We start from the raw sequence: 27,574 nt of genomic DNA on the forward strand, positions 1-27,574 counted from the left end.
TTCGAAAATGGGTCCAAACCTTCTTTTGTCTTATAACTCTGAAAAAATAAGAAAACAACTGCTGTCAGTGGATAATTCTCGACTGTATTTCATTAAACAATAGGCAGTTTCTAAAGGCAGAATCCTTTAATGCTGTAGATGACTCTTCAAGGGTACAAATTTTCAAGCTTGGCCACCTCAGCTGCATAGCAACAGTCAGTGTGACCCAATACGTTGTAATTTTTATTCTACAACCTTTGACCTCTGCAATAGAGTGAGTGAGGATATCTCACTGTGTACAGGTCAGAACAAACTGTTCATTTCAGTTTCAGTTCCTAATTTTAGTGTACATTTTGGTTCTACTTGATATTAAAAGTGGGCTGCACAGTGTGGTGCTGGGTCAGCACTGTCACCTCACAGCAAGCAGGGTAAAGGTTCAGACCCTGGCTTGAGCACGGGGTCTTTCTCTGGAGGGTTTGCATGCTCCCCCTGTTCCTGTGTGGGTTCTCTCCGGTTACTTCGGTTTCCTCCCACAGTCCAAAGACATGCAAGAGGGGACGAGGTTAATCAGATACTCTAAACTGACCGTAGGCATAGCAGTGGCTGTAAATGGTTGTCTGTCTCTATGTGTTGGCCCTGCGATGGACTGGTGACCTGTCCAGGGTGAACCCCACCTCTTGCCCAAAGACAGCTGGAATAGGCTCCAGCCCCCCCGCAACCCTTACCAGGATAAGCAGTTGAAAAATGGATGGATATTAAAAACTATCTGAACTAAGTGGCATACCATAGCTTTTTGAGTTTAGAACTGAGAAAAACCTTAGTTTGTGTCCTGTGTGACTAGATGTAACAAACAACAATGGAGCACTTAGAATTGCTTCTGTTTTCATTAGAGAATATCTGTGACATTTGTCAGAAGGGAGCTCATCTCAGAGGGTGCATAGGAAACTTGCCGGATGCGCTTCTAAATAATAAAACTGAGTTGCAGAGGAATGACGATTCACGTATTTATTAAGGCTAATAACACAGACAGTGAAACATCCTCATAAACCAAAAAACATCCAAAAACAGTGTATTTTAGCAGTCAGCAAAGTAGGACCTTTCCCCATCACCCTCTCAGTTCATTCATCCATCAACAGGTGAAGAACAGCTGATTTTACTCCTCTGCTGATGTACCACCCACCTGACTCTTCCCCAAATGTGACACAAAAACACTACATGGCACCTACAAGGTGTATGGGTGGACAGACATCGGGCTGAGCCTGAGGCAGCAGGACATCTTTCGGCTTGGCTTCACATTGATCTCTCCTTGATTGTCTGACCACCGCCTGAAGATATGAAAATATTTCCCATTCAGGTTGGTGTCTCCACAGGAATTGAACCACTATCCACCTGAAGAGTGAAACAAGTTTTAAGTTGTACAAATATATCCACAAATCTCTAAAACATGTCCACTACGTTTGCACCCCCTGTACTTGTGTAGTTCTGTGCACAGTTGGATTCCTGGTTCTTGTGATTGTCTCAGTTCTTGGTGGAAAACATTACACCTGTGCAGTTGCTCATGAGCCAGGGACGTAGCCTGACAGATTCACCAGGTGAAGGGTATAGCTACTTTCCGGACTGCCGAGGGAAATTTGTGTCCAATCTTCAAAATGGATGTGAATGACAGAGTTGCCTTGGGCTGCTTGAGAGCGTAACCTCTTGAGATCAAGCCAAAATTCTCCTGCAAGAGAATTGAGGACATGGTTTAAGAAGCACAAAAACAGTTTAAGGGGTAATTGCACTTGTCTTTAACCTTGAAAATCTTCAAACCCATTTTCATACTTCTCCCAGGTTTGATCGAAGTTCACTGAACCATCCACCTTTGTTACACCACTGCTCCATGATCTAAGTGGAACAAAAATGGAACAAGCGAAGAAAAGTTTGACCTTTCAACATTTCATGCAGAAAGTTAGATAGGAAAAAAGGGACTAAACTTTCAAATTTGCTAATATGAAGCTACTGACAGAAACTGGTTATTTGGGGAACCGGTGTGGATAAATTCTCTTTTTATTCTCCACCTGACAACTCTTTCATCCTTTAAGGTGTCACTGCATGCACTTTCCTAAAGGTCAAACATGCTTGACTTTAATTTTTAAAAAAAAGGGTTCCTAAAAAGACCAATTTTGGGAAAAAAAGGTACTTGTGCTCATGACACAAAAGGCGATGAAGGGCTCCAACCTGCTGGGTCTGATGGTGCAGATGCCACTGGTTTGCTCCCCTCTGTTCACAGGTCGTTGCAGTCTGCAGGCTTATCTGTTAAGTCAAAGACAGCAAAAAATGTTAAGCTGCTCCTATTCTGAAAAAAGGGAATCTTTACTTGAAAGGGTATTTTTGAAATCTAATGAAAAATGATGGTTTCCTGCTTAAACCTGATATGCAGGACCGGTTGTGATAATTCTTCAAAACAAGGTAAGGATTAAAGTTTGCGCTGAGAGCAATGTGGGCTTTCCATACACATAGTGTCAGGATGGATTTGTCTGAAAGGCCCTGTATTTTGTGCGCTAATGCTTGCAAGGCTAGGTCATTTGCAGTGTTATTCAAACCACTTTTGCTGCTTCTGACAGTCCGTGGTAAACGGAGGACCCAGGCGCAGAGATGTGTCCACAAGGCAGATCTTTCATGAATAACAGAAAATCACCTTGTACTGAGGGAAAAAGACTATGAAACGTTATAATTCCTAAACTAAAAATCACTCCTAAGAGGCTGTAAAATTAGGAAACATAAAATAACTCCGACCGGAGGACAAACAAAAGGCTACAAAACTTCCTAAGGCTGTGAAACTTACCAACTGAAAACTCTCCAGCAGGAGGAAAAACAAATCGTCACCCTCTTAAAATAATTGCCTAAGTCATTTTTTTCCTAAAATGATTTTTTTTTGCATAAATCATCTCCTCATGATGCTGGCCACCTCTGGTAAAATTGCCTACATCCTCAGTTAAACAGATCTTGCCCTTCTACCCCTTTAGTATAATTGCCTATGTCTCATGCCTATAACTTAGGCAGTTTTATTTTGCCTAAGTCAAAAGACAATGTGACTTGGGCAATTTTACAAGTGTTTCAAGATGGCGGCTGATTCAAGAAGAAGAAACTTCTACAGAGTTGCTGACTTTATTTCCATGATTCAGGGCTCCTCTGATATTGGTAGGTGAAGATGTTTACTATAATATACGCTAGGCTATAAATATTGAATAATATTTCATCTTTTAATCAGTCTTTTTAGTTCAAATGTCAGTTTAGGAATTTAGCTTAGGCTACTTGTTTTTCTAGGGCAGTTGGTTATCTACAATCTACAATCTAGAAAAACTCACAAAGGACCCTCTTTACTTTTGTGCTTTTAACTAATGAAAATTTCAGTTAAACATAATATGAGTAATCATAACATGATTTGTCTGGTATTATAGTATGCAACATGCAAAGCATTTTGGGAATCCTAGATGTAGCTTAATACGATTGACCACAAGGCAATTCATGTTTCTCAGAATGATCACACATTTTTGAAGGGTTTCAATTTCTTTTTTTTCCCATTTTGGTAGGAGACGCACTTGGCAATGATGACACCAGTCTGTCCTCATCTACTGAGGCTGACAATGAGACTGTCATTAAAGAGTTTATGCAGCCTGTTGGTAATGATGCAGCATCAGCTCCCATAGATGTTAAGTATGACAAGCAGACACATCCACACCATGAAGAGGAGACATCAAATGATGATGATGATGAGGATGAGGATGGGGATGATGTCATTCAAGATCCGGACTACACCCCAACCTGTGATGAGTCCTCTGCCCCTGAAAATGAAGACAACCTAACTATGGTGGCAGCAACTTTAGAACAGCAGCATGAAGATGAGGATGTTGTTTTAAACAATGCAGGCAAAAAGAAAAGAAATAAGCGCCTTAATCCAAGAACATGGAAGCGAAATGAATCCAAGCAAAAACGTCTCAAAAGAATGTCTTACAAGAGCAAAGGTGGCAAAGAAATAAGTGCAAAGGCTATGGGTCCTCCCTGCAACTCCAAGTTCTGTCAGCGAGTCTCAACTCGAGACTGCCAAGTCCCTACAGAAGAGCAGCGGCAGTGGGTATTTGACAAGATTTGGGAAATGAACATCTGGGAAGAACGTCGGTTATACGTCACCACTTTGGCCACTAAGGTTAACATAAAGCAAAAAAAGGCTGCTGAGGGATCCCGACGCAATTCATCATTGTCCTACCAACTGAAGCTTGAAGATGGAACAAGTGTTAAAGTGTGCAAGGCACTTTTTTCTTCTACACTTGGTCTCCCTGAAAGAACCATTACAAAATGGCTGAACGACCTCGTCGACCCTGAAAAACAAGCAGCGACGTCGTCTAAATCTGGACCTAAGAGTGGCAAGCAGACAAAGGTTGAACCTGATGTCAAGGATTTAATTAAGAACTGATTGAGGGACCTGCCCAGTGTTGACTCACACTACTGCAGGAGCACAGCTACCTACAAAGACAAGAAGTTCTTTTACCCAGGCACAACCATCTCCCAACTACATCGTGAATATCAACAAGCAGCTGCAACTGCTGGAGTGAGGGCTGTTGGAGTCCAATATTTCACAGTTGTGTTCCATGAGGAGAACTATTCTGTATTTATTCCACAAAAAGATCAGTGCGATGTTTGTGTTTCATTCAAACATGGGAATATCAGTAAGGCTGCATATGACGCACACGTCACCAAGAAGGATGAAGCGAGGCAAGAGAAGAGAAGTCAGTTTGGACAATGGACTTGCAAGCTGTGCTTCTGTGTCCAAAAACCCAAGCCAGCAGCCTGTATTACAGAACAAAACTGCAGGTCCATAACTTCACCCTTTTCAATTTGAGATCAAAGGAAGGCTACTGCTACCTTTGGGACGAATCAGACGGTGACCTTTGTAGTGAGGTATTTGCACATATTCAGTATCGTCATTTTGAAGGTGTGATCAAAGGCCATCCAGAACTCAGGGAGATCGTTATGTGGAGCGACAGTTGCGGTTATCAGAATCAAGGATGCCAATGCCAATCAAGGAGAGAAAGTTCCAGGACCTCCAGTCAATGAAACCCATCATGCCTGTTGAGTGTCATCACTTCTTTGACAATTTGCCACACTAATAGGCATCAGTCAAGAACCCAGCAAAGAAGAGCTGGAAGGAGAAGTGAAGAAATGCACATGCCTCCTCAGCATTACGTTCAGTTAGTTTGTTAGTTAGGCTTTATACCTGACAGAGTAGAAGGTTTCAAATTGCCTGAGTCACAAAGGCATGTTCGAAAATTTGCTTAAGTCATTTAATTCTCTCATGTTGCATGTTTGACTGACCTTGTTGTTTGTATGTCAATGTGCATCTGTTGTTATAACTGTTTTGATTAACATTGTTAGTAAATATCATATATTCAACCAATGATTCCGTTTTTTTGTGTTTCCTGAAAAATCTGAAGAAATGACTTAGGCGATTATTTAAAGAAGGCGTTGAAATGCTACAAACAATATCAACTTAAAGAACTCCAAATGGGAGGGAAAAAAACTAACTAGGCTACAACAAAAAGGCACACCTAAAACAATCGGTGGCTCTATTCTAATTACAATCAGCAAACTAAACTAAGGCTATGAAATCGAACAACAGAAAATCCCTCGGTAACGAGGAAGGCTCAGTCAGGCATAACAAGGACAAGACTGTGACGAGACAAGGATTAGGTGATCTGACGAAACACTTCAGCACAAGACAGGGGAGACGCAGACTATTTCACACATGAGGATGATGGGAAACAGGTGGACACAATCAGGAATCAGGGATGACACTGATGACACATGAGAAAGGGCAAGTGACCTGAAACGAGAGGAGAATCAAGACTTTCAAAATAAAACAGGAAATGACAAGACAGAAAACCCCAGACGAGACAACCTCACTGCGGTGTGACAGCTTCTGTTTAACAAGTGAAAAGTTAATGATGTTAATGTTATTGTGCTGTCACGTTATGAGAGAATAAACAAAATATGTGATGAGGACAGAACATGGTAAATTAGATCCGGGAGCAGTGCCTGGCCACCTTTTTTTCAGGTGGGTTGTAGACAGGTCTCCACCACACACACACACACACACACACACACACACACACACACACACACACACACACACACACACACACACACAAAGTGCAAGTACAAGCAAAAGTTATCACGAGTGAGGCACAAAGATGGCAAAACTGCAGGGTGTAAGTTGTTCTCAAACTGTTTTAACATGGTGAAATTGGAGCAGGTCTGCCTGTCCAGGTTTTGGAGTCTGTAGTAAGGTTACCACCTTTCAGAAATGAAAATATTGCTCGCAAAAAACTCCCTTTTTTCCGCAAACTCTTAAACGCTTAACTTGACCCCCTAAACATGCATGAAATTCGCTGAAATTTGGCACGCAGGTCCAGTCCGGCAAAAAATTCGATATTCTACAAAAAAATTCCAAAAACATCAATAGCGCCACCTAAGGAACAACAAACAGAAACAAAATTTCAAAGCCCCATAACTGATCCTACGAATGTCCAACTAACATGGGACAAACACAGTTCTATTCGTCTCATTACCAAAAAAATGTGCTGTGCTCACACCCCTGACCTAACTCCAACAGGACGTCCACAATTTGGACAAAACTGTCAAAATCAGGACTTTTTTGACTCCCCCAACAAAATCTATCTCCTCCTAGGGCATTAATGCTCTCGCTTCCAAACTTTGACACATTACTCTCCCAACTGTGCTGATTAAAAGTTGCTCAAAACTTTGTAATAAGTCACTCGGTGTCCATTTTACAAGCCCTCAAAGTCGGGGAGACACGTTTCACCTTACAATGGGAGACGGTGTCCTCTCAGGGTACATACTCTCGAACAAACACTTCTTACGTCTAAACTAAACATCCCACAGCTTAAAAAAACACACCACTGCATTCCTGTCAAAAACCCCTACAAAAACATGGTATTATGTGTCCCTCTTGACCAGCGTATGCTGACTTCTTCCTCTTGTCCCCACTCCAATTCTGGTGCTCCTCCTCTCTCTCCACTCTAGCACAGATCAAAGACAGAGTAGTGGGGGAGGGGTTCTTAAAGGGCCAGCTCTCAGCTCTGCTCTCCACTCTAGCACAGATCAAAGACAGAGCAGTGGGGGAAGGGCTCTTAAAGGGCCAGCTCTCAGCTCTGCTCTCACTCTAGCACAGATCAAAGACAGAGCAGTGGGGGAGGGTTTCTTAAAGGGCCAGCTCTCAGCTCTGCTCTCACTCTAGCACAGATCAAAGACAGAGCAGTGGGGGAGGGGTTCTTAAAGGGCCAGCTCTCAGCTCTGCTCTCACTCTAGCACAGATCAAAGACAGAGCAGTGGGGGAGGGGTTCATAAAGGGCCAGCTGGCAGCTCTGCTCTCACTCTAGCACAGATCAAAGACAGAAGACCAGACAACTGGAAAGGAAGACACATTCCAGCCAGCACGAGGAAGTCCGCCAAGCCAGGAAGGAGAGAGTTTATTAATATATAAAAAAGAACTACGTAATGCTAGAAGCGCTTACAACTCATCCCTTACAGAAAAGAATAAGAACAACCCCAGGTTCCTCTTCAGCGCCGTGGGCAGGCTCACCAAGAACCATAGTGCTGTTGAGCCATGCATCCCCTCAACTCTCAGCAGTAACGACTTCCTATCTTTCTTTACTGAAAAGATTGTGAATATCAGAACAAAGATTGCCAGTAATGGAGGACAGACTACAGTTCCCATAGAAGCACCTCCCAGACTTGGTGCTCACTTGGACAGCTTCTTCCCCATCGACCTGTCAGACTTAACTTCTGCAGTTACTTCCTCCAAGTCAGCCACTTGTCTGCTGGATCCCATCCCGACAAGACTACTTAAGGATGCCTTCCCTCTCGTCAAAACTTCTATATTGAACCAAATTAATCTTTCCTTAGTCACAGGTTATGTGCCACAGGCCTTTAAGGTGGCTGTCATTAACCCTTTACTTAAAAAACCTTCTCTTGACCCAGATGTGTTAGCCAACTATAGGCCAATATCCAACCTCCCCTACATCTCCAAGATCCTTGAGAAGGTTGTCCTGGAGCAGCTACATGAACATCTGCACAGCAACCATCTCTTTGAAGCCTTCCAGTCTGGATTCAGGGAACACCATAGCACTGAAACAGCACTGGTCAGAGTCTCTTATGATCTTCTCATAGCTTCAGACAGAGGTCTCGTCTCTGTCCTTTTGGACCTCAGTGCTGCATTTGACACCATCGACCACAGCATCCTGCTACAGAGACTACACCATGAAATTGGGATTAAAGGAACTGCCCTAAAATGGTTGAAGTCATACTTATCAGATAGGTTTCAGTTTGTTAATGTTAATAATGACCATTCAGAGTACAGTAGAGTTACATATGGTGTACCACAGGGTTCAGTTTTAGGACCGATTCTCTACACTCTTTACATGCTCCCATTTGGTGACATAATCCAGAAGCACTCAATCAACTTCCACTGTTATGTGGATGACACACAACTTTACTGGTCGATAGAGCCAGACGACACAAGCCAGTTTACTAATCTGCAAGACTGCCTGAAAGACATTAAATCCTGGATGTCCTCCAACTTCTTAATGCTAAATTCAGATCAAACTGAGGTCATCATGTTTGGACCTGAACCCCTCAGGGACACCTCTCTAACCAGATCACTACTCTAGATGGCATCATCCTGACCCAGAGGACAACTGCAAGGAACTTTGGGGTCATTTTTGACCAAGACCTTTCCTTCAGCTCCCACATAAAGCATGTGACTAGGACCGCCTTCTTCCATCTGCAGTATCACTAAGATTAGGAACATCCTTTCCCAGAGTGATGCTGAGAAACTGGTGCATGCATTTGTCACTTCTAGGCTGGACCACTGCAACTCTCTCTTGTCAGGATGTCCTAAATACTCTCTAAAGAGTCTCCAGCTGGTCCAGAACACTGCAGTGAGGGTTTTGAAAGGAGTTAAGAAGAGAGAACACATCTCTCCACTTTAGCTTCTCTCCAATGGCTTCCTGTAGGATCTAGAATCGACTTCAAAATCCTTCTGCTGACTCATTAGGCCCTCAATGATAAAACCCCATCCTATTTGAAAGAACTCATTTGTCCCTCCTGTCCCACCAGAGCACTCCGCTCCCAGAATGCAGGTCTGTTAGTGATTCCCAGTATCTCTAAAAACAGACAGGGAGGTAGAGCCTTTAGTTACCGGGCTCCTCTACTAAGGAACCAGCATCTCCCCATGGGTCAGAGAGGCAGACACTTTAACTACGTTTAAGTCCAGGCTTTAGACTTTCCTTTATGACAGAGCCTTCAGTCAGGACTGGTTCAGGTAGCTCTGAACCATTGATAGCTATGCTGCTACAGGCTGAGACTGCTGGGGGACACATCAGGTTACATGGAGCCCTCCTTTCTCCTCTCCTCCCCGCACATTTTTAGGGCCTGAGCCTGAAGGTTCTTCAGGCGAAGACCCTATTATGTTTGCTCAGCAGATCAACACATCAGCAGCACTAAAAACACTACAAACACCCACTAAACAGTGTCCCAGCCCCCCCAACACCCATGAGGCAGCTGGGCCAGACGGCCTGGAGCCGGTTTTCACATCCACACCATTCAAAACCTGGTCCTGGACTGTTCTTGCTGTCAATGACTGCGCAATATGAGCATCATCTAATTTCACCCCCTGAACATGCATGAAATTCGCTGAAATTCAGCACAATTGTCCGGTCTGGCTAAACATTCACTAATCAAAAAGAAAAACACCACAAAAGTCTATAGCGCCACCTAGGGAGCCACACACAAAAAAGATAATTTCTATAATTTAGAGCGCTATAACTCCTCCAACGAAAGTCCCACAAACATGGGACCAACACTGTTGGACTCGTCTCATCAAGACGCAAAATTCATACACTCTGACCCCTCACCTGTCTACAACAGTATGTCCACAAATTGGACAAAACTGTCAAAATGAGGCCTTTTTTTACTCCCCGAACAAAATCTATCTCCTCCTAGGGCATTCATGCTATCACTTCCAAACTTTCACACATTACTCTCCCAACTGTGCTGATTAAAAGTTATTAAAAGTTTTTATCTGAATTTCTGGGTTTGGATTTTACAAGCCGTCAAAGTGGGGGAGACATGTTTCACCTTACAATGGAAGTCTATGGGGAGACGGTGTCCTCTCAGGGTACATACTGTCAAACAAACGCTTCTCACGTCTACACCATCCATCCCACAGCTTTAACAAACACACCACTGCATTCCTGACAAAAACCCCTACAAAAACATGGTATTCTGTGTCCCTCTTGACCAGCGTATGCCGACTTCTTCCTCTTGTCCACACTCCAATTCTGGTGCTTCTCCTCTCTCTCCACTCCAGCACAGATCAGAGACAGAGCAGTGGGGGAGGGGTTCTTAAAGGGCCAGCTGGCAGCTCTGCTCTCACTCTAGCACAGATCAAAGACAGAGCAGTGGGGGAGGGGTTCTTAAAGGGCCAGCTCTCAACTCTGCTCTCACTCTAGCACAGATCAAAGACAGAGCAGTGGGGGAGGGGTTCTTAAAGGGCCAGCTCTCAACTCTGCTCTCACTCTAGCACAGATCAAAGACAGAGCAGTGGGGGAGGGGTTCTTAAAGGGCCAGCTCTCAGCTCTGCTCTCCACTCTAGCACAGATCAAAGACAGAGCAGTGGGGGAGGGGTTCTTAAAGGGCCAGCTCTCAGCTCTGCTCTCCACTCTAGCACAGATCAAAGACAGAGCAGTGGGGGAGGGGTTCTTAAAGGGCCAGCTCTCAGCTCTGCTCTCCACTCTAGCACAGATCAAAGACAGAGCAGTGGGGGAGGGGTTCTTAAAGGGCCAGCTCTCAGCTCTGCTCTCCACTCTAGCACAGATCAAAGACAGAGCAGTGGGGGAGGGGTTCTTAAAGGGCCAGCTTTCAGCTCTGCTCTCACTCTAGCACAGATCAAAGACAGAGCAGTGGGGGAGGGTTTCTTAAAGGGCCAGCTCTCAGCTCTGCTCTCACTTTAGCACAGATCAGAGACAGAGCAGTGGGGGAGGTGTTCTTAAAGGGCCAGCTCTCAGCTCTGCTCTCACTCTAGCACAGATCAAAGACAGAGCAGTGGGGGAGGGGTTCTTAAGGAGCCAGCTCTCAGCTCTGCTCTCACTCTAGCACAGATCAGAGACAGAGCAGTGGGGGAGGGGTTCTTAAAGGGCCAGCTCTCAGCTCTGCTCTCCACTCTAGCACAGATCAAAGACAGAGCAGTGGGGGAGGGGTTCTTAAAGGGCCAGCTCTCAGCTCTGCTCTCCAATCTAGCACAGATCAAAGACAGAGCAGTGGGGGAGGGGTTCTTAAAGGGCCAGCTCTCAGCTCTGCTCTCTCTCTCTGATCAGACTCAGGCTTCTAACTCCTAAATCAGGGGTCCCCAAACTTTTTTCTGTGAGGGCCACATAACTTTCCCCTTCTCTGATGGTCAGTTTGTAACAGAAAAAGTGACGATCATGGGGTTGCCTAAACGTAAAAATGTATTGTTTTCGAGAAAGCCACTCAACCAAACAACCCTCTCTGGGTTCTTCACAGGAAAAAGGTCAGGAAATCTATAATGACACTACCAAACAACTCCCTCTGGGTTCGGGTCTAGGATTTTTTCCTGGGGTGCTGCCAGATAGGGGCACAGACTGCAGAAGGGTGGAATAGAATGTCACGCTCTATGCGTGTATGAAATAGTTACTGTGTGTTCACACCAAACGGCAATGTGAATTTTCGTGTTGCTTTATTCGCAAATATAAACATTGATCCAGCGATCAAATTCGCTCCAATAAAGCGACGTGAAAATTCGCGTTGCGTTTGGTGTGAACATCAGGGCTGCAACTAACAACTATTTTAATAGTCGACTAGTCACCGACAATTGAAACGATTAGTCGACTAATCTGATAATTATTAATTTTTTCTTAAATTTGGCATGAAGTTGATTTAATTATGTGGCAAATGATAATAAACAATAAAGACGGGTACAATGAAAAATACATCTTTTATTGACCATTCATTAATTTAAAACACGTTTGTCAGGCACAGTCTCATAATGCTAGAGCTCTCTTTTATAGCGACAACACGCTTATAAAATGTACAATGTGTGTCCTAAAAACCGTACTGGCTTGAATGTTGCTTGAATCTCACAGAGGCGAGTCAGACTCCGTTTCCTTCAACTGCCCGACGGGCTTCTTTAAATGTTCCTGCATCATCGCCATGACACCAAGGTCTGCTTTGCAACCTCTACAAGTAGTCCTTTTATCCGCTGTATCCAGGCTAAAATGCTCCCAAACTTTAGAAGTTTTGGTACGCGTACCTGATATTGACACCGCATTCCTGAATGTTACCGCTCAGAGACAGAGACGCTACTGCGCATGAGCGACTCTCAGCAGAGATTATAATCAGTTGAGAGGCCTCACTCTGTTGGAAAAACGCGTGTGGCGACAATAGTTGACAATGGAATTCATCGTCAACAGTTGCTATTATCGATTTTTGTCGACAACGTCGACTACTCGTTGCAGCCCTAGTGAACACACCTTAATAGTTAATAATGAAAATAATTCATCGCTTGTTATCAATTTTATTATCAAATACAAATACACATATGGAAAAAAAAAATCAAAATGCGTCTCTGTTATTGTTCAGGTGGCCGTAGTTTGGGGACCACTGTCCTAAACTAAAAGGCCTACAGACTTGGCAAATACACCGTTGGGTTCAGGCCGACGACTGCCACCCGGCCGCAGCCACAGGGAGCCTAACAACGCTGCTTGTAGCTTTAATTAGGGACTGAGCCCCGAAAGGGGCAAAGACCCTATTGTATCTGTTCCATTTCTTTCTTTCTTTCTTATTCTGTCACTTAAACATGCTCAAAAACTCACCAATTTTGGCACGCCCATCAGGTCTGGTAAAGCATTTGATAAAATGCAAAAACTGACCCCCAAAGTTCCATAAAATGCCATAAACATCATAAAATGCCAAAATGTGCCCCATAGCTCCACCTAGGCTTCTAAAAAGGGGCACCAGGGCCTGTAGGAATGTCGTAGAGACATCGAAACAAAACTCAATTATTCATCTCATCAAGACCTACAAATAATACAACACCCTGACCTAAATCATGACAGGAAGTCCACAATATGCATATGAAAGTACAACTCTGAGCCAATTTTGGACCCCGAACAAACGCTTGCTCCTCCTAGGGCGTTAACTTTAATAATGACGTATGACACTGTGCTGAACAAAAGTTGTTAAAAACTACAATGGTTTGGATTCTGGTAGCCCCGAAAGTTGTTGTGCCACATTGCACCTTACAATGTAAACCACTCAGCACGGTGGTGCAGTGGTCAGCACTGTCGCCTCACAGCAAGAAGGTTGCAAATTCGAGTCCCGGCTCGTGCGCGGGATCTTTCTGCGTGGAGTTTGCATGTTCTCCCCGTGCCTGCGTGGGTTCTCTCTCTGGGTATTCCATCTAGCTCTCACAGTCCAAAGACATGCAAGAGGGGACTACATTAATCAGAAACTCTAAACTGACCGATGTGGCTATAAGAGTGAATGGTTGTCTGTCTCTATGTGTTGGCTCTGTGATGGACTGGTGACCCATCCAGGGTGAACCCCGCCTCTCAGCCAAAGTCAGCTGGGACAGGAGTTTGCTCTGTAGTCAGCTCTACTGACGCTGTTTGGCCAAGAACGCTCTTCTTTCCACTCACGTCTGAATTTTTGCAAGCGTTTTTGCTTTTGAAGACGTGGTGGAGTCCAGGAGGCAGCGGACATTTTTAAAAATCGGGGGTTTATTTGAGCAGCCGGTATTTGTTGTCTGTTTCTATGCAACCGTGAAAGCACCATGTGCAGGCAGCCAGGCACAAACATACAGAGGACCTGAGTGGAGAGGTGTTTGTGTCCTGGGTAGATCCCGCCACAGCGTAGTATTTCCTGTTTTATTTTGTTCATTATTGTTAGATTTCGTGTTCATATGTGTTAGACAGACATGTGGATTGGATATTTATGAAAATACTGAACAAATCGTGCCCCGTATCAGTTAAATACGGGACGCAACATTCAATTGCCAAATAAAGAACGATTACATATTTTACAGGACGGTTGGCAACCCTAGTCAGTAGTGGTAATAATGGACAGGTTTGCTTCTGAAACGGCTGGAATTGATAAGTCCCCATATTTTTGCCAATTTCACTAATTGCAAACAGGAAATAACTTAAATTTGATCAGACAATGAAAGTAAAAAGAGAACATTTTAATGCAGTTTTAAGCAGTGTTACTGGCAAGATTAGCCCTTATACCGAACATGACTGTTGATTGTGTCTTTTTCTACTGTTTACCCTACTCTTACGCTAACTCTTATGTATACACACGCACATTGTGTGTGTGTGTGTGTTTGTACTTATGTACACTTTGCCTCAGTGCTTAATTTGTAAATCATAAGGTGCCAGAACGCAAAGTGCATATGACAGCTCAGGGATGAGAGAGGGACACAGGTCCTCAAACATATATAGAGAACATTCTGAAAACAACATACAAGTCCCTACTTGCCATGCTGTGGGACTTACAAGCCTCAATTTCAAATAATATCCATGGTATAAATGTTATGACGACATAATTATTTTAGGCTACTCTGCACAGCACCGGCAAATGCCCACATCACCACTGGGGGGGACTCACAGTCAGCAATTCATTTCTCAGTAGGTCTAACTTGTAAAAAAAACAAAACGCTCTCAATAAATCACACAAATCTTCCATTATTATTACGGTATTTAAAGATTGGCATGGCAGCCTATAATTAGACAGTATACTCACCATTTACTTGTCCAATTCACCCCACATCACGTTTGACCCGGCAAGGTGAACATTAGGGTTGCCAACTCAGTATTGCATAGGAGGAGCTATGGGAAGAGGGGCAAGTTCTTTAGTGTTGATTCAGCATCCACGATGGGTGTTGGTCAGGACACAGATAGGAGGGAAGACTGGTTGTTCTTCATGCAGTGCGTTTTATTAATACTTGCTCTTGTTCTCAATCAGGTCTGAAATAGTAACAACAATAAACAAATGAACTAAAATAATTTTTTGTATTTCACGTAATGCAAATGTGAATTATACACAACTGATATTCATTAGCTACCTTTACAAAGAATACCTCGTTGAATGCCTAAATATTGATATAAACATAAAGCCAGTCATCACATGCCTAAACGACTTTTCCCCGTTGCACTCACATCCACCATCATCAAGTGCTTCGAGAGGATGGCAAAGGACCACATCATCTCTATACTCCCCCCATCATTCGACCCGTTCCAGTTCGCATACCAACCGAACCGCTCCACTGAGGATGCCATTTCCACTCCCCTCCACCTGAGCCTGGAGCACCTGGAGGAGAACACCCATGTATGGATGCTGTTACTGGACTTCAGCTCAGCTTTCAATACGATCATCCCCCAGGACCTGGTATGCAAATTGGAGCCCCTGGGCTTCAAGACCTCCCTGTGCAACTGTCTGCTGGACTTCCTCACCGACAGAACCCAGTCTGTCCGAGTGGGTAACAACACATCCAGTGTCATCTCCCTGAACACCGGCTCCCCCCAGGGATGTGTTCTGAGCCCCCTGCTGTTCACCCTGATGACCCACGACTGTCGCCCAAGGTACAGCAGCAACCACATCCTTAAGTACGCAGACGACACAACAGTTGTGGGCCTCATTCAGGACAACAACGAACTGGCTTACAGGGAGGAAGTGCAACATCTTGTGGACTGGTGTAAGGTGAACAACCTGGCCCTGAATGTCGACAAAACCAAAGAGATCATCGTGGACTTCAGGAGATCCAGACCCAGCCACACACCCCTCCGCATCAACGACACAGACGTGGAAGTCGTGAGCACAACCAAGTACCTGGGGGTGCATATCACCGACAACCTCGGCTGGTCACTCCACACCTCCTCCCTGGCGAAGAAGGCACAGCAGCGCCTACACTTCCTGTGGCGGATGAGAAGAGCCTCCCTCCCCCCTCTCGTCCTAACCACCTTCTACAGAGGGACCATCGAGAGCCTGCTGACCAGCTGCATGTCCGTCTGGTCTGGGAGCTGCAGGGCCTCAGAATGGAAGTCTCTGCAGAGAGTGGTGAGGACGGCGGAGAAGATCATTGGGACCCCGCTCCCGCCCATCCAGGACATAGCAGACAGCCACTGCCAGCATGGACTGTTCTCCCGCCTGGCGTCTGGCAGAAGGTTCCGCAGCATCCGCTGCAGAACAGCCAGACTCAGAAACAGTTACTTCCCCTGGCCATCAGACTGCTCAATGCCAAATAACCACGCCCCCCCCCCCCCCCACACACACACACACACACCCCACGGACAATATCAGAATATCTTTCTGGACAACATATTTCTCAGTGCATATTTTTCATATGGACAATACATTTCTAGCAATATCTTATATTTATCAATTACCTCATATTTGTGCAACAACATACACTGTTTATTCTGTTGTTTACACTGTTGTCTATATTCTGTTTTATCTATTTATTTTCTATTGCACTCATTATTATGAGCTCTTGTTTTTAGTTACATAGACTATATTTTAATTTTTACACTAAACCCACAATTCCATCTCTGTTGTAATCCGGAAGCCAAGCAACGACATTTCGTTGCCAAAATCTCACTGCTGTGTTTTTCTGTGCAATGACAATAAAGAAAGTCTAAGTCTAAAGGTACGTAAACACCGCCCGCTGTGACTGCGCGGGTGTCAAAAACAAGCGCACCTGACAGCGCGAATGTCCGATCGGTAACAGGTGTTTATGAATGGGAGACTAAACACACAAATACTCATCAGCTACTCTCGAACAACTTAACAGCTATAGGAAAGAACACATAGTAAACAAGGACGGCTGACATGGCACCTAGAAACTCACATATCGCGGCTGAGCAAGAGAAAAAATACGCCGCAATATGACGATACTCACGGTCGTCATTCACTGTGAACACGGGACGTCAACAAAAGCACACACACACACACACACACACACACACACACACACACACACACACACACACACACACACCTATATGGGAAAGGGAAAAAGGACAAAAGAATTCCAGACTCGCAGGTACACATTAACTGACACAGCACAAAAGGAGGGGAGGTCCGTTAGCAACTACTCCCGCTGACATTCTCACGCGCCACATCTAACTGATGTAGCGCGTGAGTATATAGTCATTTTTGGTGGCGAGGAAACTACCCGGATACTCCACAAACATTAGCCTTTTATACACCCAGAGAGTGAAATAAGGGACACCCCCAGGCCGAAAAATTTTGGGGTATCGTGTGGGTCAAAACTCCCGAAACGCATAGAAAAATGTATTTTGGCACAGTTATACAAACACAACACGACACGCACCGCGCGCACACACACACACACAAACACACACACACGAGTGTTGCCTGCCTGTCAACTGGGGGCGCCGAGCGGTCATAGCGCCCGTAGGATACAGCACAAAACCCACAGGCAGGCATCGTACAGGCTCACTGCATTCTGCGCAACCACAAAAATATATACATCTGCCCTTTACCGGGGAGGCCGGGACAAACGATGCCCAGTACTGGCGCCTCTTTCAGCTTAGATACGGGGCGTCCCGGCTAATATGGGACGGTTGGCAGTCCTAGTAAACCTGGCTAGCTGTAGGTGAACCTGGCTGGCTGGGGGGTACGAGCCTCCAGCTGCAGCCATGATGTGATCCTCAACTTGTCCTCGTCGCCGCTTGTGGAGGCTTTTCAGACTCGTTTTGAAGCGACATGCAACTCCTCCTTCTTTTTGAAAAAAGACAGCAAATGTAACTGTCTTTCTCACATATTTGTGTTGATATATTAACTGTCTTTCCCTCTCTACTTGCTCCTCGGATGCGGCGAATTTCAAGTTTTTTTTGTTTTTTTTTTTCGGTCAGGGTCGTGGTTTGTTGGCATCAGTGCATCATAAAATCTCCGTCTCTTTCAAATGACGTTAAATCTTAACAAGCAACATGAAATTCTTAGAATTTGCTCTGTAAATTAATATATGCACATTATTATTTTATTTTAAACATTTTTAAAACGTTATATCATATACATAAATATTATTTTAAACATTTTTAAAACGCTATATCATACACACATATGTATATATATATATATATATATATATATATATATATATATATGAAAACAAAGAATGGAGAAAGACAGATATATTGAAAGAAAGAGAGGGGCAGAGATAAAGAGGGGGAAACAGAAAGAGACTGATGGACAGACTAAAAACTAATCTCCATCACATAAATATTAACATTGTAAACAGAAGCAGTAGTGTTCATGTGCAATTGTCAGCACACTTGATTTGTTTTCAGTTCGGTAAGCAGGCACCCAGTCTACGTGTAAGAGCAGACTTCAGACCTTCCTTTTTGATAAAGCTCACAGTTACGACTGCTTGGACTAGCCGTTAAGGCTCGGAGGCTTAAAGACACCACGTGACATAGGCATCATTATTGAAGGTGTGGAGGTGCTCAATGAGCTGCTATCACTTGCACATGGATGTGCTCTCTTATTTGGCCTCAACTATTCTTTAAACTTGAGCAATCTAGGTGAGCTCAAACACACAATCGATACACTGCAGAAAATATTCAGGGAGACAGAACCAAAAAAAAAATGACGTACAGCAAATGCAGTCTGAGTGCCACACTTTAAAATTTGGGCTTGCTCAAAAACTTTTGGACATTTGGATACAGCAAGTTGTTCTGTTCTATTGGTTGTGTTCAAATTTGTACCAGGATAATGTTAGAGGTCATTGAACAGCATTTCATGGTGTGTGAAAACAGATGTTTGGATGTTTCTGTTATTGATTTGTACAGGATGCATTTATATTTTGATTACAGCAGAAGCAAATGCAGGGGAGCGCGCGAGATGCAGCAGAAGGCAATGAAGCGTTCAAAGACACAAAATGTGTCTGCATTTTACCGTTTGCGATGTTTCACACTGCTCAATTGATTACGTTTTTCTAGGAAGCCAAGTGTTTTTCTTTAACATGGATGAGTAGGTTTCTTCTGTATTATTTGTTGACGCACACATTTGCATTTACTCAACCTTCCTCAAAGATGAGGGCCTGAAATTTTCCAATGTTCGGCAGTCGTGAGGTGTCAAAGTGCTTGTTAATAAAGCTAACAAAGCAGGTTGCTGTTGTGGATCCCTCACATGTATCCATGTCCCTGTGTGTCCAGTTCTTCATACTTTTAGTTTATATTACAGTAGTGTTGTCACGATACCAACATTTTGGTATTGATACCAGTACCAATATGTATTTTGACACTTTTCCCAATAAAGGGAGAACACAAAAAATGTCATCATTGGCTCTATTTAAACAGAAAATCTTGGAATTATATTATGTAATTATCCAAACCTAGTATCATACCGTTTTAAAATGCGTCAATATCACAGTACTAATTTAGTACTGGCATACCAAACAAGCCTATATTAGTTATGAGAAACACCTTGGTGGTGCAGCTTGGACACATCCTCAGTGATGAACCCAGGGTGTTTCGGGTCTTGGATCATCAGACACCCTCACCTGGGCGACCCAGCTGGGGCTGACCAGACTCCAACATGTCTCGCCCCTTTTTATCCATAGCCACCCAGAGGCTTTCTTGGCTGCCTCACTGATGTATTTAGTGGCTTTCCTCTCTTGAGCCCCCCTGATTCCAAGGAGCCTGAGTGTTCGATGCAGGCTCTGTCCTGGGAATCCTCTGCAGCCAATCTCAATTGGCTCACAGCGGGCCCTCCACCCATTAAGTCTGCAGTCCTGCACCAGTTCGAGATATTTTGCCTTCTTCCGCTTGTAAGCCACCTCAGTCCGATCTTCCCAGGGGACTGTTGGTTCCAGTAGCACCACTTGCTTTGAACTCTCTGATGTTAAGACCATGTCTGGCCTGAGAGTTGTGCTGGTGATGTGCTCTGGAAACTTCAATTGCCTCCCCAGGTCCACCTTCAGCTGCCAGTCACCTGCCGTGGATAAAAGGCCAGCTGGGACCTTTGGCTGTGACTGAGGTTTCTCACCAGCCCTGACGAACGCAATGCTTGGCCTTGCTGGGGGCTGGTGCTTGCTCTGCAGGATTCCCGCACAGATGGTGTCAGCTATTGCCTTTAGCACCTGGTCATGGCGCCATCTGTACCTCCCCTCTCCCAGTGCTTTTGGGGAGTAACTCAGGATGTGCTCCAGTGATCCTCTTGCAGGGCATAGTGGACACGATGGTGTTTCTGCCAGATCCCAGCAATGCAATTTGATGGACTCGGGAAGACATCATACACTGCCTGGATCAGGAACTTCAGTCTTGCTGGCTCTGATCTCCAAAGTTCTGACCAGGTGATTTTACGAGTCAGTGCATGGTCCCAATTGGTCCAAGCTCCTTGCTGACGCATGACCACGGTCTTGCCGCTCCTCCTCCACTTCTGCCTGGACCTCACCCTGGATCATCTGCTGTGTGTCTCTCCCCTGAGCTCTGTTGTAGCGTGGTGTATTATGGGAGCCTACTCCCGCTCACCCAACCGCCACAGAGCCTACAAGCACACCATGGCGCAACCTTGCCTCTGCCAGCTGAACTGCCTCCTGCGCTCGCCACTTTCTTCCAGTCCTGACTTCTATGCCTGCAGAGGAGACTCTGGTGTCAGATGAGTCTCTGTACAGTAACACCTCCCTGGCTCTTGTTACTTTAAATTCCTCTGTCAGGCCTGACAAGGGAAGCTGCAGCTTGTTAGTGTGCCCATATAGGGCAATGCAGCTCGGGCTCTTCGGCAGGTCAAGCCACCTGCACAGGAACTGGCTGATGTTTCTCTCCAGGGTTTCCATCATTGTTATTGGGACCTGGTACATCAACAGTGGCCACAAAAGCCTTGGCAGGATGCCATGCTGATACATCCAGGCTTCAAACTTCCCAGGGAGGACAGACCTGTCCACTGCAGCAAGCCAGGTCTTCAGCTCAGTGTGCATGGCTTTGATTGCAGCTGTGTCTTTCAGAGTAGATCTTCCCCCAGCTCTTCATCGGCTTCTCTGTTAGTGATGGTATTTGAAGGCCATTCATGTGGAAGCCGAACTTGTCCTCCACTTTCCCCTTCCTCAACACAAGGGACCTGCATTTAGCTGGCTTGAATGTCATTCTCGCCCAAGATGTTAGCCTTTCCAGACCTTTAAGGAGCCAGCGGCACCCTGGTACTGATGTCGCTGTGACTGTTAAATCTTCCATAAAGCATTACAGTAAGTGAATCAGTTAACTTGTATTTTTGTTGGTTACATTTCTGTTGTAAAAATGAAAAAACAAACAAACAAAAAAACAAAAACAAAAAAACCCAAAAAACAGAGTTACAGTGAATTACTTTGTGTTGTGTTCCAGGTTTTGTTTTGTTAGTATTATGTTTTTGATCCAGTGTTTCTGTTCAGTATCTTTTCTTGCAGTTCTGAGGCTGGTAGGAGGCGGGGCCAGGTTACATGGATCTCACACCTGATTGCAATCGGCTCGTTTCGCCAGCCTATATCTGTCGGCACTGCCGGTGTTTCAGTGCCGGATGATTCCTTCTCCTGACCACATGTATCTTCCTGTGTTTTCGGCTCCAGTCCTCCTACCAGTGCCTACCACTCGCTGTGTGCTTGCCGCTAGTAGTTTTGCTTTGATTCCTTTGTTTAGTCTTGTTATCCCTCAGAGGTATTTTTGGTTTTTGTCATTTCCCTCACCTTTTTCTGAGGCGCCTTATGTTAACCCTTTTTTCCAGGCAAGTCCTCCGCTCTTATTTTGATACTTGTCCCTCGTGACTATTTTGTTTTGTACTTTCCAAATAAACTTTGTTACTCCTGTCTCTACCTACTGGGTCCTGGCCTTTGTCTCCCAAGCAGAACGTAACACTTCGTATGGAAATATAAATTTAACTTGAGAAAACTTAAAAAAAAAAATTGCATGGCACAAGATTACAGCGATTAAAACAAATTAAGAAAATAAGTTTCCTTAGTCATAAAAGTTTATGGTCTTTGCAATGAATAATATTTTTACTTTGTATGAATGCAAATTTTTGGCTTTGACTCAAAGAAGAAAATTTACATACATTAAATCAAAATTTGTTTTCAACCAAAGCCTAGATTTTACTTGAGAAAACTAAAACTAAGTTGTATCAAATTAGTTTTAGGTTTTTTTAAGTTGATCCACTGAATGATTTTTTTCATTAAGTCCTGTGGATGTAGCATGCGGTAAAAAATGAGGGAGAAGATAACTTGCATGGAAACATTTGTAAATCCTGAACACTGACACAAGGAGACTGAATGATGAACCTGCTTGTCAATACACTGTATAACAAATAAAGATCCATCTTAACATGCTGTCTGGCTCGATTACCAATCTTACCCATAATGCTGTTGGGTGAGCCTATTGGTGCTTTGTCATTGAATGTGTCAATAATACCTTGAGCAGTTGCCTGTTTGACCTGCTCTACCTATATAAATTGACTTGACATGACCTGACTTCAGTGCTGCCCCCTGTTGACCACAGTGTGCTACGGTCTTGGGAAGCTGGCTTGACCAGAGCTTGACTACCAGCCTGTTGCTCCTCCTCACTTCTGTCATTTATGTGGGCTTGACAGAGACTGGGGAAAGTCAAGTGAAGGTAGTACATCTTGTTTTGGAGGTTTGCACATGTGTATTACAGACAGTCCTGGGATTTCTGGGTAACTGCCTATAGCTGGTTACCATAGCAACAATCAAGCGCACTCAGGCAAGCTGCAGTCAGCACAGCTTTCACTGTTCTCTGGTCAATTTAGATTTTGCACGCATTACAGCAAATACACAGAGGTGTGGAAACTGCTCGTGTTGTTTACTTACTTCAAAAACAGTCTTTAGCAGTTAGCAGCATGTTACCTCAGTGAATACGACAAAGCAAAAACAAGTAAACAAATACATCATCTAGACTGGCGACAGTAGTCAACATGTGTGAGCATTCAGAGTTAAGGTGCACTGTGGATCAGCTATCAACAGCCTCTTCTTGGTCAGGGTTTTGTTAGGACTACTAGTCCAAGTGAGTAGTAGGACCCAAAAAGGCTAACACCAAGCACAGAAACAAGGAGTCGACAAACAGACAAAAGATTTAATAACCAAAAACAAAAACACAGTAACAACCAAAACAATACCAAGTCCGAACTAAACACAAAATCAGCCCTAAACTAAATAATCTACAACACCGTGGCGAGCGGGTAGGAAAAACAAACAAACTAACTCTATGGATAAGCTAACTAAGGACGGAACCACACTGGGAACGATACAAGAGCAAACAACACTACAAACACTGGGACTGAACAAAAACAAGGAAACTAGTACAAGGAAACTGTGGCAAGGTACGTGATCAAGCAAAACGCGGACAAAATGGCTGGAAAGTCAGGCAGCAACCAAGACAATCTGGCAGCCAGGCGATGCCGCCAAGCTGCTGAAGAGCAGGGAGAGTAATTATGGAGATGAGCCTCAGGTGCGCAGTGGGCCTGCTGCACCACCAGGCCACACCTCCATAGTGGCGACAGGAGGAAGACAAAAAAAAAAGAAAAGAAACAAAACACAAGCAATAATAAAATACAGCTAAAAAGTCCAACTCATAACAGGTTTGAGTTTGCTCTCATCAACCCCCGTCTGTCTCACAGCTTGTACAATTTCTGATTTTAGCTCGGTCTGCTAAGACTTAATTGATTTAGTTGACATATTTACAGTTTACCATTTCTCAAGCATTTTCATGCAGTTTTGCACAGTTACCATATTAATTAAGGTTTTCAGTGCAGTAAGTCAAGTCAGTTTTATTTATATCGCGCCAAATCACAACAAAAGTTATCTCATGACACTTTACAGGTACAGCAGGTCCAGTTCCACACTCCTTCAATGAATCTACACCCAACAATTCTCCATCAGCAGCACATCCTGCAACAGTGGTGATGAAAACCTTCCTTTTAACAGGCAGGAACGTCGAGCAGATCCAGGCTCAATGGGAACGGCCTTCTGATTTGACCAGTTAGGGGGAAAGAGAGCAGGAGAGCGGGGCAGAGACAGGGATAGATAATGGAGGAAACAGATATGCAGAAGGAAAGAGAGAGACAGAGATAAAGAGAGAGAGAAAGGGAAGAGACTGATGGACAGATGGGGACGTAAGCAGGTGGAGCTACGGATGGCAGCTTGAGCCTCTTCAGGTCTGTAGCCTCCTCCAGCAGCACCCAGGATCTGGGATGAGGGGAGCCCGAAGGCTCTGGAGAAGAAGACGAGTTAGTAATACGGATGAGTATGATTTATGGATGACAAATATAGGAGGACAGAGAGGGAAGAGAGGAGGAGAGAGAAGCCCAGTGCACCATGGGAGATCCCCCAGCAGCCTGAGCCTATAGCAGCATATCTAAGGGCCAGCCTAAACTATAAGCCTGATCAAAAAGGAAGGTCTTAAGTCTGCTTTTAAAGGTCGAGAGGGTGCCTGCATCCCGGACCGAAACTGGGAGACGGTTCCACAGGAGGGGAGCCTGATAGCTGAAGGCTCTGGCTCCTGTTCTACTTTTAGAAACTCTAGGAACCACAAGTAACCCTGCATCCTGGGAGCAAAGGGTTCTAGCTGGATAATAGGGAACTATGAGCTCTGTCAGGTATGAAGGAGCCTGACTGTTGAGGACTTTGATGGTAGAAGGAGAATTTTGAATTCTATTCTAAATTTGACAGGGAGCCAATGCAGAGAAGCCAGTACAGGAGAGACATGGTCTCTTCTACTAGTTCTTGTCAACACGCGTCAATGGTAAAGCTGAAGATGTCAGGCAGAGGGAAGCAAGCTGCAGGAGAGAGACTCTGAGCTTAGAAGGAAAGGCAGCACATAATCATGAAATTGTCTTGAAGTGTGGATACTAGTTTATTAAACAACTTAATCACACATTGAATTAGGGATTGCTGGTTGTGTGGTGGGGTTTTACAGCTCTACTTGCCTATCTGTGAAAGTCACCACACGCTACTAAATCAAAGCATAGCCTGCTTCCTTTTGGCACCCATCTTAAGGAATGGGGCTGTGCAGCCTGGCAATGTCTCTCTGCGTGGTGCTCTCATTGAGCAATGTGTCCTTCTCTCACTGCTGTTCTTAAGTTGACAATATACACCATTGTTGAGGAGCCTGAAACACAGTCTTCAAAAAGTATAGAAATCACTGCTGACAAATTTCCCATGGATAGCAACGTTTCTTATTCCCTCAAATTAAAGTTAAATAAATCCTGTAGTAATGGCAGCAGCTGATCTGTTGTAATCCACAATCATAAATGTTTTGTTTCTCATAAATGGTTTGTCAAAATGAAATTATTCTCTCAGAATTATGAGACACAGGGGTGATTCAAAAAATACATCTTACTTTTTATCTTAATTTTTATTCAATTAATTTGATAAGGTTCAATTATAAATGCAAATGATCTTCAGTTACCACACCTAAAATCTTATATACCTTTTCTTTTTTGTTTTTGTTTTAGGCGCCTCATTGGTATCAATCCTGAGAGGGGAAGAAAGACCAGCAGGGGGGAAGGTGGTGCCAAAAAAGACAGGGAAGCTGGTCCACAAAAAGTCTACGGTGGTAAATCCCCATGTGGCCACACTCCTAAAACATTTGATGGACTTTAAGTGGGGCTTCCTTTAGCCAGAAGTGTTCAGTTCATCTGTTTCAGATGTCCAGGTTCTCTTTAGGACTCACCATGTTTGATATGTTTAACTGTTACTGTTATGAAACGTGTTTAATGAAGTTAGCTTTTACTTGATGCAGTGACTTTAAACAAACTCTTCTTTGGATAAAGGGAGGAAGGAAAAAAACAAGCAAGTTATGTGAAGCTGAATTGGCTGATGATGTACTCGGTCAGTTCTGACCCAGGAGGACAGTACAAAGTTTAATGAATGTAAAGTTCGTCATGTCTTGTCATAGTTCCAGAAAAAAATATGACAACCAAGTAATGGTGCTTGTGTGGACTTAATGGATACTGAAAATGTTCAGCTTTAATAAATGCCCACTGTTGTAATGCTATTTCTTGTCTGATCCATTTCTGTGGTAGATATTTTCATTTATTAGGGCCTGAGCCTGAAGGTACTTCATTATTATTATTATTATTATTATTACTTATTATTATTATTTCCTCAGGGGTTTTCATTTTAAAATTTAAAACATTTAGGTTATTGATTTATATCACTGTAAAGATCACCTTCTGCAGTATTTAACATAGTTTAACAGTAATAAGTTGTTAATGGAGAATAATGTAGGAACTGTAAAATAACAGTATAATACTATGATGTCTATTTTTTTGTATAGCACAGAACTGTAATATTTTTATGGTAATATATATATGTATGTATATTTTTTACAACTGATTTGGCCATTAACGCACACACACTCACACAGCAAATGAACTCAAGTGTCATTTATGTTGCATGAAGTGATATGCCAATCCACAAAGGGTGATGGCCCAGGATGCTTCATCTGCTCAATATTAACTACCCTTAACTACCCATTTAAGAACAGGGTTGCATGAGGCTGACATTGTGCACACTGAACACACAGGCTACCAACCTTGACTTGAGCTGGGGGCTTTGCTCTCTGGCAGAGGCCCACTTTAAGGAAACCTGAACAGGACAGCTACAGTGATCTAGCTCACCTGGTCTAGCTGCAGAGAATGTTGGTTGCATATAGGGGACAAAAACAAAAATGGGAGAGATGACTGCGCGACCCCTATTTCGGTAGCTCTATGTGAGTACTTGAAAGGTAAAATAAACTTTTTGGGTGAGGTATTGCATAGGTTTCTGCCAATATCTATAATATACTATAATACTATAATATTTAAAGAATGGCAAACTTCATTTAAACTAGTAAACTAAAACTACTAAACTCGATGCAAACCGTAAGAATTGAATGACATGTCTGATTGATGTCGGTAACTAGTGCTTGCCAGAATCAGTTGTCCCCGCAGGCCCAATTACATAACAGACATTAAATAGCAGGAGGATGTCTGCTGCTATGAGCCTCCCGGTAGATGGGCCGCACTAAATGATTGAAAAATATGTTCTTCCTCATAAAACTCCAGCAAACACTTCAGACCTCCAAAAATATCACCCAAGTTTAGCTAAAAAGACCCACCTGTCCGCTGGTGTTTGAATTACTTCTCACTAAACTCTCCAGAAGGACGCAGCTTCCACGTGTTCCAACACTGAAATCTAAGGAAATTGAATTGCCTGCAGCCGCAGCAAACCTTTTATATTTCCCTCCAAACGATTATTTGTGTAAATTTATGATTAACAACTCATTTTTTCCAACTAATGTTTAGGGAAATGAAAAGAAACAATTTTAACCCATTTTTACTCTTTCATATGATGCAACTTTAAATCTTACTTTGAAACTGCCTCTGTGTATCCTGCCTCCTGGCCAAGTTCTCTCCACTATGTGGTCAGTCAGTCAGCAGTCATTTGGTTTAATACGGAGTTTCTCTCTCCTCCTCTCTC

The 27,574-nt window shown here is 43.8% G+C and overlaps 1 long non-coding RNA gene across 5 annotated transcripts; it reads right to left on the reverse strand.

Moving 5' to 3' along the window:
• Positions 1–976: 976 nt before the first annotated feature.
• Positions 977–17,363, reverse strand: LOC147261196 (uncharacterized). Of its 5 annotated transcripts, XR_015115718.1 has the most exons (6): positions 17,009–17,361; positions 14,854–15,077; positions 2,197–2,271; positions 1,801–1,863; positions 1,452–1,699; positions 977–1,368 (listed from the first exon to the last, which is right to left on the reverse strand). It is a non-coding gene; the product is annotated as an uncharacterized LOC147261196 (long non-coding RNA). The 5 variants fall into 5 exon arrangements; XR_015115717.1 differs by having other exon boundaries at positions 977–1,699; positions 1,789–1,863; positions 17,009–17,363; XR_015115716.1 differs by having other exon boundaries at positions 977–1,699; positions 1,772–1,863; positions 17,009–17,363.
• Positions 17,364–27,574: the final 10,211 nt, after the last annotated feature.

This window comes from Aulostomus chinensis, chromosome 5, assembly GCF_037954235.1.
Source record: "Aulostomus chinensis isolate RoL2024-O1b breed Wild chromosome 5, RoL_Achi_v1.0, whole genome shotgun sequence".
NCBI classification, from domain to species: Eukaryota; Metazoa; Chordata; class Actinopteri; order Syngnathiformes; family Aulostomidae; genus Aulostomus; species Aulostomus chinensis.